Source organism: Aegilops tauschii, chromosome 2, assembly GCF_002575655.3.
Source record: "Aegilops tauschii subsp. strangulata cultivar AL8/78 chromosome 2, Aet v6.0, whole genome shotgun sequence".
Lineage (NCBI taxonomy): Eukaryota > Viridiplantae > Streptophyta > Magnoliopsida > Poales > Poaceae > Aegilops > Aegilops tauschii.
Genome location: NC_053036.3, coordinates 645,745,893 through 645,763,759, shown reverse-complemented (window position 1 = coordinate 645,763,759; position 17,867 = coordinate 645,745,893). Strand labels below are relative to the sequence as shown.

Sequence of the window (17,867 nt, the reverse complement as noted above, 5' to 3'; positions counted from 1 at the left end):
AACTTTCATGAACGGCTGGTCGATAGAATGCCTGCACGTACTAGTCATGAGGGTACTAGAATACAGAATTAAAAAATTTATGATTCTAAAATCAAATAAAAAACCAGGGTCTGTTTTATATGATTGCTCATGTAACAATTATTTTTGCATAATATTAAAATCTGTATACATGAAAAGGATATTCCTGCAATTTAAAAAAGTGTTCTGTATATAAGAAAATGTTCCTCCAATTTTACAGAAGTGTTCCACATTTCCAAAAAATAATAATGTCACTGAAAAGCTTTCTCATATTCCAAAATGTTCATGAAGTTTCAAAAAGATAAATATGTAGTTTTAAAGTATCATACATTTTTGAGAACGTACATGTAACTGAAAAAGTGTTCACTTATTTTACAGAAGTCATCATGCAGTTTGAAAAAATGTTCATACAGTTTGAAAAAAAATGATCATACAGTTTAAAAGGTGTTCAGGCATTAGAAAAAGTTTTCACAGATTTTGAGAGAAAACTATCACACAATGAAAAAACGTGTTCATGCATTTACAAAATTTGTTCACGACTTTAAAAGAATGTCACGTATTTTGAAAAAAAATTGTGACATTTAATAAGCGTTGACAATTTTAAAATGCCATAGCATGTATCTGAAAAACATATATATTATTCAAATTTTATTTCTTTAAAGAAAAAAGGAAAGAAGATAAAAAAGTATAAACAGAAAAGCCACAAACAAAAATAAGAATAAAATTTAGAATGGGTAAACCGGCTAATAGCCATTCCCAGAAATAAAACCTCAACAAAATATCAAATGCGAAATGAGTTGCTGGAAAACAAAGAAGCCAAACCAGATTTAAAAAAAAAATCATTGCTCGATTGGGCATAAAACATTTCACACAAAAATGGTAGCCATAGTTACGACTATGGCTTTAATCAGCTTATAGTACATCTTATGTCACAATGTTTCTTAGTAGACGAAAAAATGGTAGGTTTCTGGCATATGCCATCAAGGTTATTATAAAGCCAAGTGCCACTCAACACAAAAAGATGAAATAAATATGAAATTGGTTTCATAAACCAATCAAAGATATACATTCTTCAAGTATCACATAAGTGACCATAGTCCAATGGAGTGAAAATTTATTTGCAGATCATACAACATATCATATGATTGATGCGTACAAGTGCTAGTGCTAGGTTGTCACTCTCAACCGACTCTCTTTTCCTTGTAGACATATCTTCTGGTGATGTAGATATAGAGCACAAGCTCGGCAGCGCTCAGGCCAGCGAGCAACCAGTAGAAGTAGTCGAGGTGGGCGCGATTGAGGTTGTCAGAGAACCAGCTTTCGCCCCCACCGCTGCAGGTGATGTGGTCAATGAGTGATATGAGAGCGCCGCTGACGAAGCCACCGATTCCCATCACGCTATAGAAGAGCGCTATGCCAAGGCTGCGAAGCTCACTAGGCATTTGGTCATAGAAGAACTCCTGCATCCCGACTAACACAAACACGTCGGCCACCCCAATCATCACATACTGTGGAACCAACCATGCCCAACTCATCGGTATGATCGCCCTGGCGTTGTCAACCAGGTTGTTCTTTCGTGCCATCTCCAACCTTTGGGTCTCCACTAATGCCGCACCACACATGGCGACCATCGACACAACCATGCCCGTACCTACTCGCTGCAACAACGTCAACCCCGATGGGGTGCCCGTCGCGCAACGTAGTGCCGGAACTAGAACACGGTCATAGATGGGCGCAAACAGCAAGCCAGCTGCCGGCCAGAATGCCTGCAATGTGGCCGGAGGTAGCTCTAGGCCACCAATACGACGATCTAGGGTGCGTCCCTATTTGTTAAAGAGTGTCATGATCTGCGCGATCACCACACCATAAGCTAGGCATGCCGCCCAGATCGGCAGTAGTTGTAGCACGCATCGTGCCTCCTCCATGCTGGTTGCGACATCTTCATATTCATGATGATGTCTTTTAGCGCAGACGCATAAGCTTGAGTTCCTAGCAAGTGCAAAGACACTACGACCAAGACGAGCAAAAGGGTTATCAGAGCCAGTGATAGGCACATGGAGGCGATAGGTGGGAATGCCAAGGAGGAAGACGACAAAAGCGCAAATCATGATGGTGCAGAGCATGCCAAAGCCAATTCCCCAACCAAGATTCTCCTGGATGTAACTGACAACGATGACAGCGAAACTGATGCCAATGGCTATGGAGAAGTGCCACTAGTTGAAGAGGGAGCTCCGGGCGGTGAACTCCCTAGCGTGGTTGGGGTCGAATTGATCTGCGGCGAAGGCAAGGCCACAAGGTTTGCTGACACCCTGCGCGAGGGTGATGAGATAGAGGGAGACATAGAAGAAGGACACCTCCAGCGAAAAAGGGGAAGACGAGGAGTCATTGTCAAGGGATGCAGACGGTCGCTGAGACAGGAGTGTTGATGCTAGAGTGATCATGCCATAGCCCTGCATGTACATGAGTAGTTTAGACTTGTGAGTGTTTGTGGAATAAATGGTCGAGAAGCACTTCTTAGTGTGAAATGCACATATTACCTGCCATACTAAAAGCTAAGACGTACTTAAAGCTATCAAAAAACTTGCAAAAATTACTTATATTGTGGGACGAAGGAGTAGTAAGTATTAATCATAGTGAGTTTTCAACATCGAAATCGACCATCATTTAACTGTTTGCTCTCCGGGTCGCACTTGATCGAGTATGATTTATTTTTATTTTTGCGCCGGAAATTTTCAATCTATTCATGTTCAATCATGGCAGTACAAACCCGAGGTAATAAATATCACAACTAGGTCCGTAGACCACCTAGCGACCACTACGAACACTGGAGCGAGCCGAAGGTGCGCCGCCAACACTACCCCTCCCTCGCCAGAGCTGGACAAACCTTATTGTAGACAGTCAGAGAGTCGTTGTGCTAAGGCCTCATAGGACTAGTGCACAAGAGGAGCAACCATCACCTATGAAGAAAGTTGTGGATGGGGATCAAACTTGTAAACACCAAAACAAAGAATAATGAAGACTTGATCCAAACAGATCCACAAAAGACTAGCACCGATCAAATCCTGCTAGATCACTAATAATCTCAAACTATGTTGATTATGGTACAGCTACATTCAAATTTTAAAAAATATTTTTATGCGATTTTTTTTAAAATATTGCTATACAGTTTGGAGCAAAATGCCCAATTACAAACATGGGGAAATAATTCATACAAACTTCGGCGAGATGAGGTCTGATAGCGACATTGATGACCTCGCCCAATTGATACAGATTTTCTTAAAGTTAATTGGGGCCGACTAGCTAGCATAGTGTGTACTGACAACGAAGAAGGCAGAACACCATGGATTGGCAGGTGCTGGGGCGGCAGAGGAAATCGGAGGCCCTGGTGTGCTAATGTACGTCTAGGGCTTAATTTTTACGGGAGACTTCTAGTACTTGTATAGTTGTTTAAAACATACGGAATATTTTTCGTGTGTTTGTGTTGGTTTTCTGTCTCTTCGTATTTACCCAATTTAATACAGTATATGAGTGGAATAAACATCATCTTCCCATAAAAAAGAGAGGCATGCATGGTCTAAAACATACTCCCTCTGTCCCACAATATAAGACATTTTTGCATGTTAGTTTCAACTTGCAAAAAACTTGCAAGAATATCTTATATTGTGGGAAGGAGGAAGTAGTAAGTATTAGTCATAGTGAGTTTCCAACATCGAAATTGACCATCATTTCACTGTTTGCTCTCAGGGTCGCACTTGATCGAGTATAATTTATTTTTATTTTTGCGCGAGAAATTACCAATCTATTCATGTTCAATCATGGCAGTACAAACCAGAGGTAATAAACATCACAACTAGGTCCGTAGACCACCTAGCGACCACTATGAACACTGGAGCGTGCCGAAGGCGCGCCGCCAACACCATCCCTCCCTCGCCAGAGCTGGACAAACCTTGTTGTAGTAGACGGTCAGAGAGTCGTTGTGCCAGGCCTCATAGTACTAGTGCACAAGAGGAGCAACCATCGCCTATGAAGAAAGTCGTGGATGGGAAGGATCAAACTTGTAAACACCAAAACAAAGAAGAACGAAGACCTGATCCAAACAGATCCACAAAAGACCTGCACTGATCGAATCCTGCGAGATCCGACAAGATACACCTTCACACGCCCTCCGGCAATGCTAGATGCAACATGGGGACGGAGATAGACCGTGGGAGACATTATTCCAACTGAGGGACATCACCACCGCCACACATGCCCAACCAAGTCAATGAACCTAACAAGGAAAAAAGAGTGGGGTCCTTCCCGCCTACGAGGCGCCGAGGTCTTCCGCATCTCCATGGTCCAAAGGCTATCGAAGATGGGGCGGACCGGCGACGCCGACGGGAGGAAGAGAAAAGACTGGGATCTTTTCTTGTGCAAGAGTAAAGAGGGTTGAGCATGATTAATTAGGTCGGCTGGATTTTTAATTAGACGAGTTTGACATGTCAAGTAGTGGCCTACTCAACTTTACGGTGCTGGTGCATTAATTTGAAATTAAGACAAGCCTAACTAACCAAACAGCTGGATGAACTGGTAATTCTAGGTTTGACGTTTTGCTTATACTATCAGGGTGAATTATCTTATTTTAACGAGAGTCATCGTTTTCATTGAGGTAAGACGACTGTGGTGACTGTTAATCTTAAAATTTCGTACCACCGGTTTTTGCCATGTGCCTGAATATGTGTATATTGTACGTCCATGCGTCGTTTCTCAAGCAGCCATTAAGACAAGCTAACCCAAATTGGTAGCGGGGTGATTTCCTTAATTACCATGACATAGAGGGTGCAGGCGAGGATGATGGAGCGGTAGCGGCCCAGCCAGGAGTCGGCGACGAAGGCGCCCAGCAGCGGCATCAGGGTGGCCGTTCCCGACCAGACATTCACGGCGGCAGCGGCGGCGGCGTTGAAGTGGCCCAGTGGCCCCGTCATGTACGTGATCAGGTTCGCCGACACGCCGTAGTAGGCTATGATGATGGCGACCTCCACCACTGCATGTATCGCTGGCAAATTACATATCTGAACATTTACACTTCATATCTTCAATTCAGAAATAAGACTGAATAGTGTTTGGTCAGATTTCCATAGCTGCAAAAAGCTTCAATAATCTGTGAACTCTGTAAGACAGTAATATTAGAAATCCCTTATTCTATTGATGTATTCACATCTAAAGAAAGGAGATAAATGTCAACAGGGGAGAAAAACCAACCATCAGTTGTGCTAATGTTACCTCTCCAGAGTGGCCTTAGTCCAAAGACACCAACTGGAGTAATAAAAATTTAGAACACAAAAAGTTTCAGTTAACTGGTGAACGCTCTCTGAAGTGAAGTGCAATTTAAAACATATAAATTGGCACGGGAAGTGTGGAGCCTGTCCAAATGATTGAGATCATCTCGAGAAGAGTAGTGTTTCTGCCCTCTTATGGAGATTTGAAAGTGTAATTACCCCAAAGAAGTGCAGTTAACTGATGAATACGTGTTGTAAGCAGGTCCAAGTTCATTAGTTTTGAAAATCAAACAATTCCCTTTCGTAATATAATTTTATACTTCATATTTGTTCAGACATTGCAAATTCATTTTTTGGTATGAAGTAGAACTAAAAAGAACTGTTGATACATCATACATATATGCATGATATTATAAACCATTGCTAGATATATTTTTATTGAAATGCTCCCTCTTGTGAATTTAGTAGCAGTTTAGTACGAAGTCCTGAATCGCTAGCTGATGGTGATGAAACACACCCTATTCCTATTGAGCTGCCCAGAAAGAAGCACTCCCGCTTCAAACACAGACACACTATGTATGGGACACTTCATAGAGTCAAAACCAGTATTATACGTGCGCTAATGCCTAAAGTATTAGTACAAAATCATGTCACCAAAAGCAAAAACCATTTATGCAAGGACCTTTTCTCTCTTGATCTTGAAAGCGCCTGCCCGCCTGGGGAGATGCATAATAGAGAGAGAGAGAGATAGAGAGAGAGAGAGCACGGACCAAGCCCACATACCTACCAGGCCACCACCATGCAGCAGCACTCAACTACTCCTGCGAACGTAGGTGACGCAGCAGCATGCAGGCCGGGGCAGCAAGGTGCATCGCCAAGAGAGCGATCAGCACACGACCATCGTGCGCTCGCCATCGAGCGGTTCATGCGGAGGCGGAGTTACAGTTGCAGCCCCTCCTTGTGTAGCGCTAACCTACCCAAGGCGACAGCTCCCCAGGGTCAAGACGCGGACGGGAGACATCGAAGTGCCAACGGCAAGTGCGAGGTCGACGCAACAGCCGTCAGCTGGAAGCCGCGGCAGACTGGACCCCTCGCACTATGGAGGTCACATTGTAGTGTCACATTGGGAGCCCTCTGTATTGAAGTGGCTGAACCCCTCGCACTATAGAGGTCGCCATTACCTCTACTATTGTAAAACCAGACTGGGCAAGCATCCTTATCTTGCCCAGGAGCTGACGAACCTCCGCACTGTCCTCCTCTTCAAGACTTCGGGGACGCCAGCTGTGACGTTTCTTCAACAGAACGCTTGCAAATTCTGGGAGACCCTTGCCAACTGGGTCGGGAAGAGCGACGTCTTCTATATAGAACCATTCGGAAGGCCATTCTTCAGTTGCCTTCCTTGGTGTGCCGGACCGGTATCCGGTATCAGCGACGCGCCATACTTCGGCTCCGCCCACTTCAAATATTGGCCCCTGGTGGTTGCGCGGGACAAGACAGAACGACTTTCTTCATAGTTCGAAATGGGCCTCAATGCCCAGGAACAGTTCGCACAAAGCGACGTAGCCCACAATATGCAGAATGGAGGCGGGAGTAAAGTTATGCAGCTGAAGGCCATAGTATTCCAGAAGCCCCCGGAGGAACGGATGGACTGGAAACCCAACGCCCCTTAGCAGATAAGGGACAAAACAAACTCGCTCCCTCCCGGATGGATTGGGAAAATCCTCCGCCTGGGTTTCACCGTTAAAGGAAGCTTGCCCTGCTCGAACAGGGACCAGATCTGCAGGAGGGAGGAATCCCTGCGTTTGCAGCTTCTCTAATTGGCTATGGGCCACTGAGCACCTCTCCCACTCGCCTCTCTCTGAGTCGAAGGAGGAACTGGGAATGCTAGCTATGTTGGAATGGCTTCTCCTAGTAGTCTTTGGGGATTTTTCTCCGCGAGATATTGAATGGATCTAAGATCCATCTCTTTAAATAGGCGCTCTTCCTGGCCTGAACGGGGTGTTATTTGCAAAAATACCCTAACCCCCCGCATTCGCTCGACACGTGGAAGACAAGGTTATTAACGCGCAGAAGCCGAGGGGAGACATTGTCACATCCCTAGTTCTGGTCTGACCTAGGCTAGCTTCCTTGTGAGCATCATGTTTAAATTCAAATGAAATTTGAATTGAGGAAATCTCAAAGCCTCAGAAACCTTCTAAAAATAATCAACACTAAAAATCTCTTCAAACTAGTCCAAGGAAATGTTCCTGTTAATCTCTGGAAATATTGGCAAGGGATAAAATTCAAACCAATATTTTTAGAATCTCAGAAACAATTATTATGGGCCTTTGAATTAATCCAATAAATATTTGAATTGGATCTATATTTATTATATAATAAATATATGTTCAATAATTCTAAAAATTGTTGTGTGACTTTAGATAAGTCCATTTAGTTGACACAATTATTCTCATGAATTTGAAAGTGGTTTGGTCTTTGAACTAAATCAAAACATACTGAAAAAAATAGAAAACAGAAAACAGAAATAGAGCAGAGAGAGAGAAGGACTACCTGGCCCACCTACCTGTGGCCGGCCCAGCTCGCTGGCCCAGCCCACCTCCACCTCCCCTGTCGTCTTCCTCCCCAGGCCAGTAGGCAGGGCGTGTGGCCGCCGTGCGCCCACATGCGCCCCGGCCACCTCCTGCTTGCCGCTCTCCCTCGACGCCCTGGCCTTCTCTGGTGACGCCACGCAGCCGCCTCGACCCCTCTCACTCTCCCTGTGCTCCTCCCCCCCTCTGTTTCTTTCTCCCGCGAATGCCCGAGCGCGCCGTCGCCGCCGACGAGCACCACCGCGCCCAGAGCCACTGCCTCGCCTCGTCGATGTGCTCCGAAGCTTCGCCTCGACCCCCCTCTTACTCCCCACCGAGTCCCGCCCCGCCGGAAGCCCTGCAGCGTCGTTCCCGACCTCGTCTTCAACCTCTGGCCGCCGGCGACCTCACCGGGGATTCGCGAGCTCCAGCCCGTCCCCGGCCTCGCCGTTGCCTCTACTGGATCCACTGTGAGCCCCTGCGTCGAACCCCCCTCTTCTCTGCTCCGTTTGCTTGTTGTAGACGCCGCCCCCTTCCTCACCGTAGCACGCCGCCGCGCGAGCTCGACGCCAGCATCACTCCGGTGACCATTTGGTCACGCGCGGGTGCCTAACACACTCACCGCACCTCGTAGCGCCTCGCTAGTGCATCCATTCACCCACTAGCACGCTACAGCAACAAAACCACCGACGCCCGAGCTCCGGCCGCCGCCGTTGATCCTAGCCACCGCAGCTCCGGCCACCACCACTGGTCGACGCAGCTCGCTCCCAGGAGCACGCAGGAGCAAACCCCGCCTCAAACCGTGGGCCGTAGCGGAGTCCCGACGATCTCCGCCGCGCGAAACGGTCGTCGCCGGCGAAACTCCGGCGATTGATGACGTGCACGTCATTAGGCGCTAACCCAACCAGCTAATCACCCTAACAGCCACTGACAGCGGGCCCTACCGCAGGGTCAAACCCAGTCAGTATTGGGTTTGACCGGGTTTAGCCCCTGTCTCACTGACATATAGGCCACACCTGTGAGGTTTGACTCTGGTTAGGCGCTGTTGACCAGCTGATGTCATAGTGACGCAGTGCTGACGCAATAATTCATTTTCTGGATTTATTATTATTCAGGAAATTCCAGAAAATACCCTAAACTTCTAAAATTTATAGATATTAATCTGTAACTCCAAATGAAATAATTTATATATGAAAAATGATCAGAAAAATCCAATCTATCCATCTGTACTGGTTTCATACATGTTAAAGCAACTTAACCCTGCTGTTTATATCAAAACATGATAAAGCACTATATAAATTCATAAGATGAGTTTGGGGTTGAATCTTTGGTTCAAAATGGCTCAAACCCATCTGGTTGTAGTTGCATTAGCCCAACACACTCATTTTGCTATGTCATGATCATGCATCATATTGTGCATTGCATTGATTGTGTTTCCTTCTCTGTTGCCGGTGTTTGCCCCATCTCCGTAGACGTGGTTTCGACGATGAGTCCGATGACACTGATGAAGAGTTATATATCTTCAGAAGTGCCAGGCAAGCAAACCCCCTTGTTCATTCCGATACAATCCCACTCTCTCGCTCCTGCTCTCTTTTACTACATTAGGACAACAACGATCCATCTGTTACTTGCTGCGGTAGTTGAACCCCTTATCCTCTGCATGACCTGTCATTGCCACAGTAAATAGATGAAACCCACTAGCATGAGTAGGAGTTGTTTGAGCCCTGATGTGCCTACCCATTCATGCTTGTTTGTCATGCCTGCTACTGCTTAGAGTTGAGTCGGGTCTGATTCATCGGGGATGAGTTGGAATGGTGATGAACATGTCCTACTGTGTGTGAGCTAAGTGTGTGAACACGATTTGGTAAAGGTAGCGGTGAGAGGCCATGTAGGAGTACATGGTGGGTTGTCTCATTGAAGCCGTCCTCAGGAACTGAGTTCTGTGTTTGTGATCCATGATACAGTTACTACCACGCATTGGGCCCGAAACCAATGGACCCCCTCGGCTTCTTAATCACCCTTGTCCTCTGTCCAGGAGTTGCACGTAGTTTCTGGTGTTTGTAGTAAGCTGGAGGCTGTGGACAGCGCTGACCCGAGGGGTGGGCTGTGATGCGGTAGGCTCGTGGCACGGTGTACCGAGTCGCCCGTTTGGTGTCCCGGGAACCCTGCACACATCGTTTGGGGCCGTATGTGGAAACCTCGGCCGGACTCCCTGCGGATGGAACCTGAATAGGCGATAAACCGGGACTAGAGACTTGAGTGTTTAGGTAGGCTGTGGCCGACACCCACGTTGGGCTTCCGCTTGAAGGTTGCCGAGTACATGTCGTGTAAACGACGGTAAGTGGTGAGAGCGTGTGTGTCGAAGTACACCCCTGCAGGGTTAACATCATCTATTCGAATAGCCGTGTCCGCGGTAAAGGACTTCTGGGTTGCCTATAACAGTTCATAGACAAGTGAAAGTGGATACTCTAAAATGCGCAAGATAAGCGTGAGTGCTATGGATGGCGTTCTCGTAGGGAGACGGGAGCGGATCCATAGTGGAGTATTGATATGGTGAATATGTGGACTCGTGTGCGCCACCTCAAAAGAGTTACTTGCAGTCGTAGTTAGGATAGCCACCGAGTCAAAGCTGGCTTGCTGCAGTTAAACTCCACCACCCCCTTTGTTGATACCGATGCATATGTAGATAGTTCTGATGTAAGTCTTGCTGGGTACATTTGTACTCACGTTTGTTTATTTTATGTTTTGCAGAGAGACATCAGTCTCGCTAGTAGTTCCATGTGGACTTCGACGTTTAGCTTGATACCTCAGCTACGATCTTGTGCCCTCGGCAGGATCTAGTAAATTGTCAGGCTTCTCAGCCTTTTCCATTGTAGATGTCTGTACTCAGACATGTTAAGCTTCCGCATGTGTTTGACTTGTATGCTCTGAATGCTGGGTCGAAAGACCCATGTTTGTAATATCTGGCTCTTCGGATGCTAATGAATAAGTACTTGAGTCGTAGAGTTATGTTGTGATGCCATGTTGTATTTACACATATCGAGCATATTGCGTGTATGATTGAAATGCTTGGTATGTGTGGGATCCGACAACCTAGTTGTTTATCCTTGGTAGCCTCTCTTTTGGGGAAATGTAGTCTTGTGCTTCCATGAGCCATAGTAGTCCGCTATAGCCCGGTTCACCGGAGTCCTGCTAGCCCAGCACTACTGCTCCGGACACCTGACTGGCCGGCATGTGATTCACGTCGTTCCTGTGTCTATCCCTTCGGGGAAATGTCACGCGGTGACATCCGGAGTCCTGCCTAGCCTGCTACAGCCCGGGTTCCCGGAGTCCTGTTAGCCCAGTGCTACAGCCCGGATTCACACGCTGCTGACCGACACGTTCGATGTTGATTCATGTATGCCTGTCCCCATACGTTAGTGCCGCTTTGGGTTCATGACTAGCCATGTCGGCCCGGGTTCTCTGTCATATGGATGCTAGCGACACTATCATATACGTGAGCCAAAAGGCGCAAACGGTCCCGGGCCATGGTAAGGCGACACCCGTGGGAATACCGTGCGTGAGGCCGCAAAGTGATATGAGGTGTTACAGGCTAGATCGGTGTGACTTAGAATCGGGGTCCTGACAGCGTTGGTATCAGAGCCTGACTGCCTGTAGGTTTACCAAGCCAAACTGGTCGAAGTTGTGTCTAGAAATGTTTTAGTTATATAAGGGAATTGATTGTGGGAGGGAACGTAAGGCTCTTTTTACTCCTTTACCTTATGCCCTTCTGATCTAAGTCACCGTCTTCTCTTCTACGGGGATTAAGAACTAGGCTTCTCATCTTTCTATCAGGATCACGTGTTACTAATCCGTAGACTCATAGGATTGATGGATTTAAGCTTCATTTCAGTTCCTACTACTTCCGTGTATCCATAGCTGGCCTCAAATTCTTGATATTGTGATGATCGAGTGGTTACGCCACCATTTTGCAGGATGTCTTAAATCTTTTTGAGCATTTACAGCCGTTATGCTGTCCGAGTCATCCCAGGCTTCTAAATAATCTGATGCATTTGCAAATCCCTTCTTTCCGCTCTCGATGTTCCTTTGGGCCAGATTAACCACACTAATCGTTGAGTTGAGGTACTCTGTTGCCTTGACATATATGTTGGAGTTATTATTATGACCCTAGGTGTCTTAGAGGACCACTTAGTAATCTAGCAATGCTTGCATCCCCAGTGTGATGATTCTGGCCATTATTCTCGAAAGCATCCCGTGATGCCATTTAGTTAGTAGGCATTCTATTTCTGGGTTCTTGAGCCCGAGATTCACTCTACTCATTCATGTTGGTAGTGTTTGCTAGTTCCTTTAGGATATTAGTAACCTTTGCGATAGTCCTCGAGGTCCGTGGTATATCCTTCTTCCAATACCATGAACCATCATGGCAGAAGTTCTTTGAACCAAAAGGTCACCACAAGAGTGCTCTCGATGAGTTCCCCTTTCTATATTGTGACTCTGCCAGTCCTTCCTCCTCTGCATGGGTTATCCAGAAGAAATATGTTGAATTTGTTCGACATACTAATCCATGCATCCACAACTCAGAAAAACATATGTTCCTTTGGGTTGTCCCTCTTTAGTTATTTTCTGGCCCTCGTCTATCAATTGATAGTCAGGAGTAATTGTGCATTTGTGTTATCGATGCCTATTATTCTTGTGGTCTGTCAAGCCATTCTAATCCGGAATGACTAGGAGAAACAAACTCCAGTACCTCGTCCATCTTTGGGATTGGGTCAAAGTAGTTGTATTCCGCAGATCAAATGCCTAACCAGCTTTTGTTCTGTTCTACCTTCGAGTATTACCCCCTTTATGTCGAGAATATCGTAGGAATTGCACCACCTTTTGTGAATTCTTGACGCAGTGATACTCCTCGCCATCATCATTCATTTCTCGGTCCCGTGTTTGTAACCGGAACACCGACAAGTGAATCGTGATGCGTGAAATCAATACTCCTAGCAACTGCGTTGCTTGGTAGTTAAAGGACAATAATTTCATCCTTAGCGTGTTGGTTACTGAATCACATCCTAAGGTTGATCGTGCTACCCAGTCCTTATTTCCGGTGCACTTTTCGATTAATGAGTTAGGATAGTGTTAGTCCTTGCTTATTCGGTCATATCGTCTTGCCCTGAAAAGCAAGATTGTTCTCGAGCTTAGCAACATATCGGTGGTACGTGATTTTCCGAATATCTTCTCGGAAGTATCACCAAGTTGTCACCTGACCGCTATGTTGAATTCGTGATCAAGTTGGTTTCCTGTAAACCACCCCTTCTCCAAGAATCCGTGTTGGATACCCCTGAGCTAGTTGGTCAAGCTAAACAACAACTTGGAGAGTTGGAAGATAAAAGCTTGCCAGCTTAGTTCATTTCAAGGGATATATTTGCGTGTGTTGAAGATAGATGATATCTTCATCGATTGGTCCCTGTGGTCAGTTGTTGGACCTATTGTCGTATCAAGACTTTGATTTGAGTATGGGCTATCATCAAATCAAATCAGAACCAACGATGTTCATAATGTTGTCTTACTCGTGGTTGATCCCTCGAGCATACACCATTATATCTTTTGGGTCTGACCAATGCTATCACTTGTTCACATAATTATGGAATTCCATCTCCATGGAAACCTGGATGAATTGTTGTTGAGCCCATCAGCAACACTGCTACCTTCTCCATGACTCGTGTTGAACATCCAGCTAGTATTGGAAACTTTATAAGCATTATCTTCGTGTTCCGTTCATGAAGCATATGTTGGATGAAAGAAGTGACTTACTCTAATTCATGTGCATTAGATGCAAGTTGCCGCCGTGAATTCGAGAAAGTTTGTTCTGCTTCCTCTGGAATCATTCCAAGTCAGTCATGCATATGTGCGACGTATACCGTGGTTTGGAGACTTGCAACCTTCATTCTATATGTATCCCTAGCACACCAAGCCACTAACTGACTTGTTCAAGGAGAAGGAGTTCCTTCATAAGAGCTAATCCGGACTTATGAAAGAACTTCGATATCCTCGTTGATGGTTCCCAACCAGAACTCGGTAGTGTTTCATTGTAAGACTACCATGTGGGCATGCTTGTCTGGCACAACGTGTTCACATGTTTGTAGCAGAACCAGCTCATGTTTTGGAGCTTACTACCGTAGTCCATCTCCCGAGAATCTTGCAACGTCTTCTCGTCGATTTGTGTTGCAAACTTCCTTTTTCCGGACATGCAGTCTGAAATATCCTGTTACCAGCCAGATTTGAATCTCAGGCAGATATGATGGTTGGAACATTCCCGACATTTGCATTTTGTTCCTAGCTTGCACCGCCTTGTGCCAATTTCCCATGGGCTGCCCTTCTCAGCCTTTGCTGCTCAGGATCTTCTTCAAAAGTGGTCCTACCATGGGTCCCATCCATTTCTGATGATAAGCAAAAATCATTCCTTACGTTGTCTTCAACAAGGTAGTGCACATCATCCATTTTAATCCGGATATGCCATTCCTTTGGACTCCGCCAAACGATCGATTGTGATTGCCTTAGGCTGGTATAAAGAGTTTCAATGATCTTGTATCAAAAGTAATTCTTTTGCCACTTAAGGGAAGAATTCTACGAGCCACCTTCCCTAAGGTGCCCCGTTATGGAATCGTAGCAATTATTTCCTCGCTACTTTGAACTCTTGTCCCATCTTACCCAAGCGTGGAATTGTTGCCTACCAACTTGAACTTTCGCCATCTGTCTCTTCCCATCACCCTGATGTGTGTTTTGTGTCTCAGCTCAAGAGGTGGTTTATGTCTCATTCCGTGAGTTGTTTGTCAGTTGCTCGATCTTCGAAAAGATCGATTCTTCTAGATTTTCCCTTTCTTCTCGTTGTCATGTTTGATGGAGTTCTCAAAGCAAGATGTCGAGAAAAAGATGATGATCGAATCGACGTTCTTATGAAGTGCAACCTGGATCGTGAAGATCATGTTAGCTTCGCATCCCCTCTGTCTTCTCACCTCACGTCTTAAATCTCGGGACGAGATTCTTGTTTAGTGGGGGTGAGTTGTCACATCCCTAGTTCTGGTCTGACCTAGGCTAGCTTCCTTGTGAGCATCATGTTTAAATTCAAATGAAATTTGAATTGAGGAAATCTCAAAGCCTCAGAAACCTTCTAAAAATAATCAACACTAAAAATCTCTTCAAACTAGTCCAAGGAAATGTTCCTGTTAATCTCTGGAAATATTGGCAAGGGATAAAATTCAAACCAATATTTTTAGAATCTCAGAAACAATTATTATGGGCCTTTGAATTAATCCAATAAATATTTGAATTGGATCTATATTTATTATATAATAAATATATGTTCAATAATTCTGAAAATTGTTGTGTGACTTTGGATAAGTCCATTTAGTTGACACAATTATTCTCATGAATTTGAAAGTGGTTGGTCTTTGAACTAAATCAAAACATACTGAAAAAAAATAGAAAACAGAAAACAGAAATAGAGCAGAGAGAGAAGGACTACCTGGCCCACCTACCTGTGGCCGGCCCAGCTCGCTGGCCCAGCCCACCTCCACCTCCCCTGTCGTCTTCCTCCCCAGGCCAGTAGGCAGGGCGTGTGGCCGCCGTGCGCCCACATGCGCCCCGGCCACCTCCTGCTTGCCGCTCTCCCTTGACGCCCTGGCCTTCTCTGGTGACGCCACGCAGCCGCCTCGACCCCTCTCACTCTCCCTGTGCTCCTCCCCCCTCTGTTTCTTTCTCACGCGAATGCCCGAGCGCGCCGTCGCCGCCGACGAGCACCACCGCGCCCAGAGCCACTGCCTCGCCTCGTCGATGTGCTCCGGAGCTTCGCCTCGACCCCCTCTTCCTCCCCACCGAGTCCCGCCCCGCCGGAAGCCCTGCAGCGTCGTTCCCGACCTCGTCTTCAACCTCTGGCCGCCGGCGACCTCACCGGGGATTCGCGAGCTCCAGCCCGTCCCCGGCCTCGCCGTTGCCTCTACTGGATCCACTGTGAGCCCCTGCGTCGAACCACCCTCTTCTCTTCTCCGTTTGCTTGTTGTAGACGCCGCCCCCTTGCTCACCATAGCACGCCGCCGCGCGAGCTCGACGCCAGCATCACTCCGGTGACCATTTGGTCACGCGCGGGTGCCTAACACACTCACCGCACCTGGTAGCGCCTCGCTAGTGCATCCATTCACCCACTAGCACGCTACAGCAGCAAAACCACCGACGCCCGAGCTCCGGCCGCCGCCGTTGATCCTAGCCACCGCAGCTCCGGCCACCACCACTGGTCGATGCAGCTCGCTCCCAGGAGCACGCAGGAGCAAACCCCGCCTCAAACCGTGGGCCGTAGCGGAGTCCCGACGATCTCCGCCGCGCGAAACGGTCGTCGCCGGCGAAACTCCGGCGATTGATGACGTGGACGTCATTAGGCGCTAACCCAACCAGCTAATCACCCTAACAGCCACTGACAGCGGGCCCTACCGCAGGGTCAAACCCAGTCAGTATTGGGTTTGACCGGGTTTAGCCCCTGTCTCACTGACATATAGGCCACACCTGTGAGGTTTGACTCTGGTTAGGCGCTGTTGACCAGCTGATGTCATAGTGACGCAGTGCTGACGCAATAATTCATTTTCTGGATTTATTATTATTCAGGAAATTCCAGAAAATACCCTAAACTTCTAAAATTCATAGATATTAATCTGTAACTCCAAATGAAATAATTTATATATGAAAAATGATCAGAAAAATCCAATCTATCCATCTGTACTGGTTTCATACATGTTAAAGCAACTTAACCCTGCTGTTTATATCAAAACATGATAAAGCACTATATAAATTCATAAGATGAGTTTGGGGTTGAATCTTTGGTTCAAAATGGCTCAAACCCATCTGGTTGTAGTTGCATTAGCCCAACACACTCATTTTGCTATGTCATGAGCATGCATCATATTGTGCATTGCATTGATTGTGTTTCCTTCTCTGTTGCCGGTGTTTGCCCCATCTCCGTAGACGTGGTTTCGACGATGAGTCCGATGACACTGATGAAGAGTTATATATCTTCAGAGGTGCCAGGCAAGCAAAGCCCCTTGTTCATTCCGATACAATCCCACTCTCTCGCTCCTGCTCTCTTTTACTGCATTAGGACAACAACGATCCATCTGTTACTTGCTGCGGTAGTTGAACCCCTTATCCTCTGCATGACCTGTCATTGCCACAGTAAATAGATGAAACCCACTAGCATGAGTAGGAGTTGTTTGAGCCCTGATGTGCCTACCCATTCATGCTTGTTTGTCATGCCTGCTACTGCTTAGAGTTGAGTCGGGTCTGATTCATCGGGGATGAGTTGGAATGGTGATGAACATGTCCTACTGTGTGTGAGCTAAGTGTGTGAACACGATTTGGTAAAGGTAGCGGTGAGAGGCCATGCAGGAGTACATGGTGGGTTGTCTCATTGAAGCCGTCCTCAGGAACTGAGTTCTGTGTTTGTGATCCATGATACAGTTACTACCACGCATTGGGCCCGAAACCAATGGACCCCGTCGGCTTCTTAATCACCCTTGTCCTCTGTCCAGGAGTTGCACGTAGTTTCTGGTGTTTGTAGTAAGCTGGAGGCCGTGGACAGCGCTGACCCGAGGGGTGGGCTGTGATGCGGTAGGCTCGTGGCACGGTGTACCGAGTCGCCCGTTTGGTGTCCCGGGAACCCTGCACACATCGTTTGGGGCCGTATGTGGAAACCTCGGCCGGACTCCCTGCGGATGGAACCTGAATAGGCGATAAACCTGGACTAGAGACTTGAGTGTTTAGGTAGGCTGTGGCCGACACCCACGTTGGGCTTCCGCTTGAAGGTTGCCGAGTACATGTCGTGTAAACGACGGTAAGTGGTGAGAGCGTGTGTGTCGAAGTACACCCCTGCAGGGTTAACATCATCTATTCGAATAGCCGTGTCCGCGGTAAAGGACTTCTGGGTTGCCTATAACAGTTCATAGACAAGTGAAAGTGGATACTCTAAAATGCGCAAGATAAGCGTGAGTGC

General features: G+C 46.7%; 1 pseudogene; it reads right to left on the bottom strand.

Moving 5' to 3' along the window:
* Window positions 1-1,123: 1,123 nt before the first annotated feature.
* Window positions 1,124-5,079, bottom strand: LOC109784307 (protein NRT1/ PTR FAMILY 5.10-like; annotated as a pseudogene).
* Between the last annotated feature and the right edge of the window lie 12,788 nt (window positions 5,080-17,867).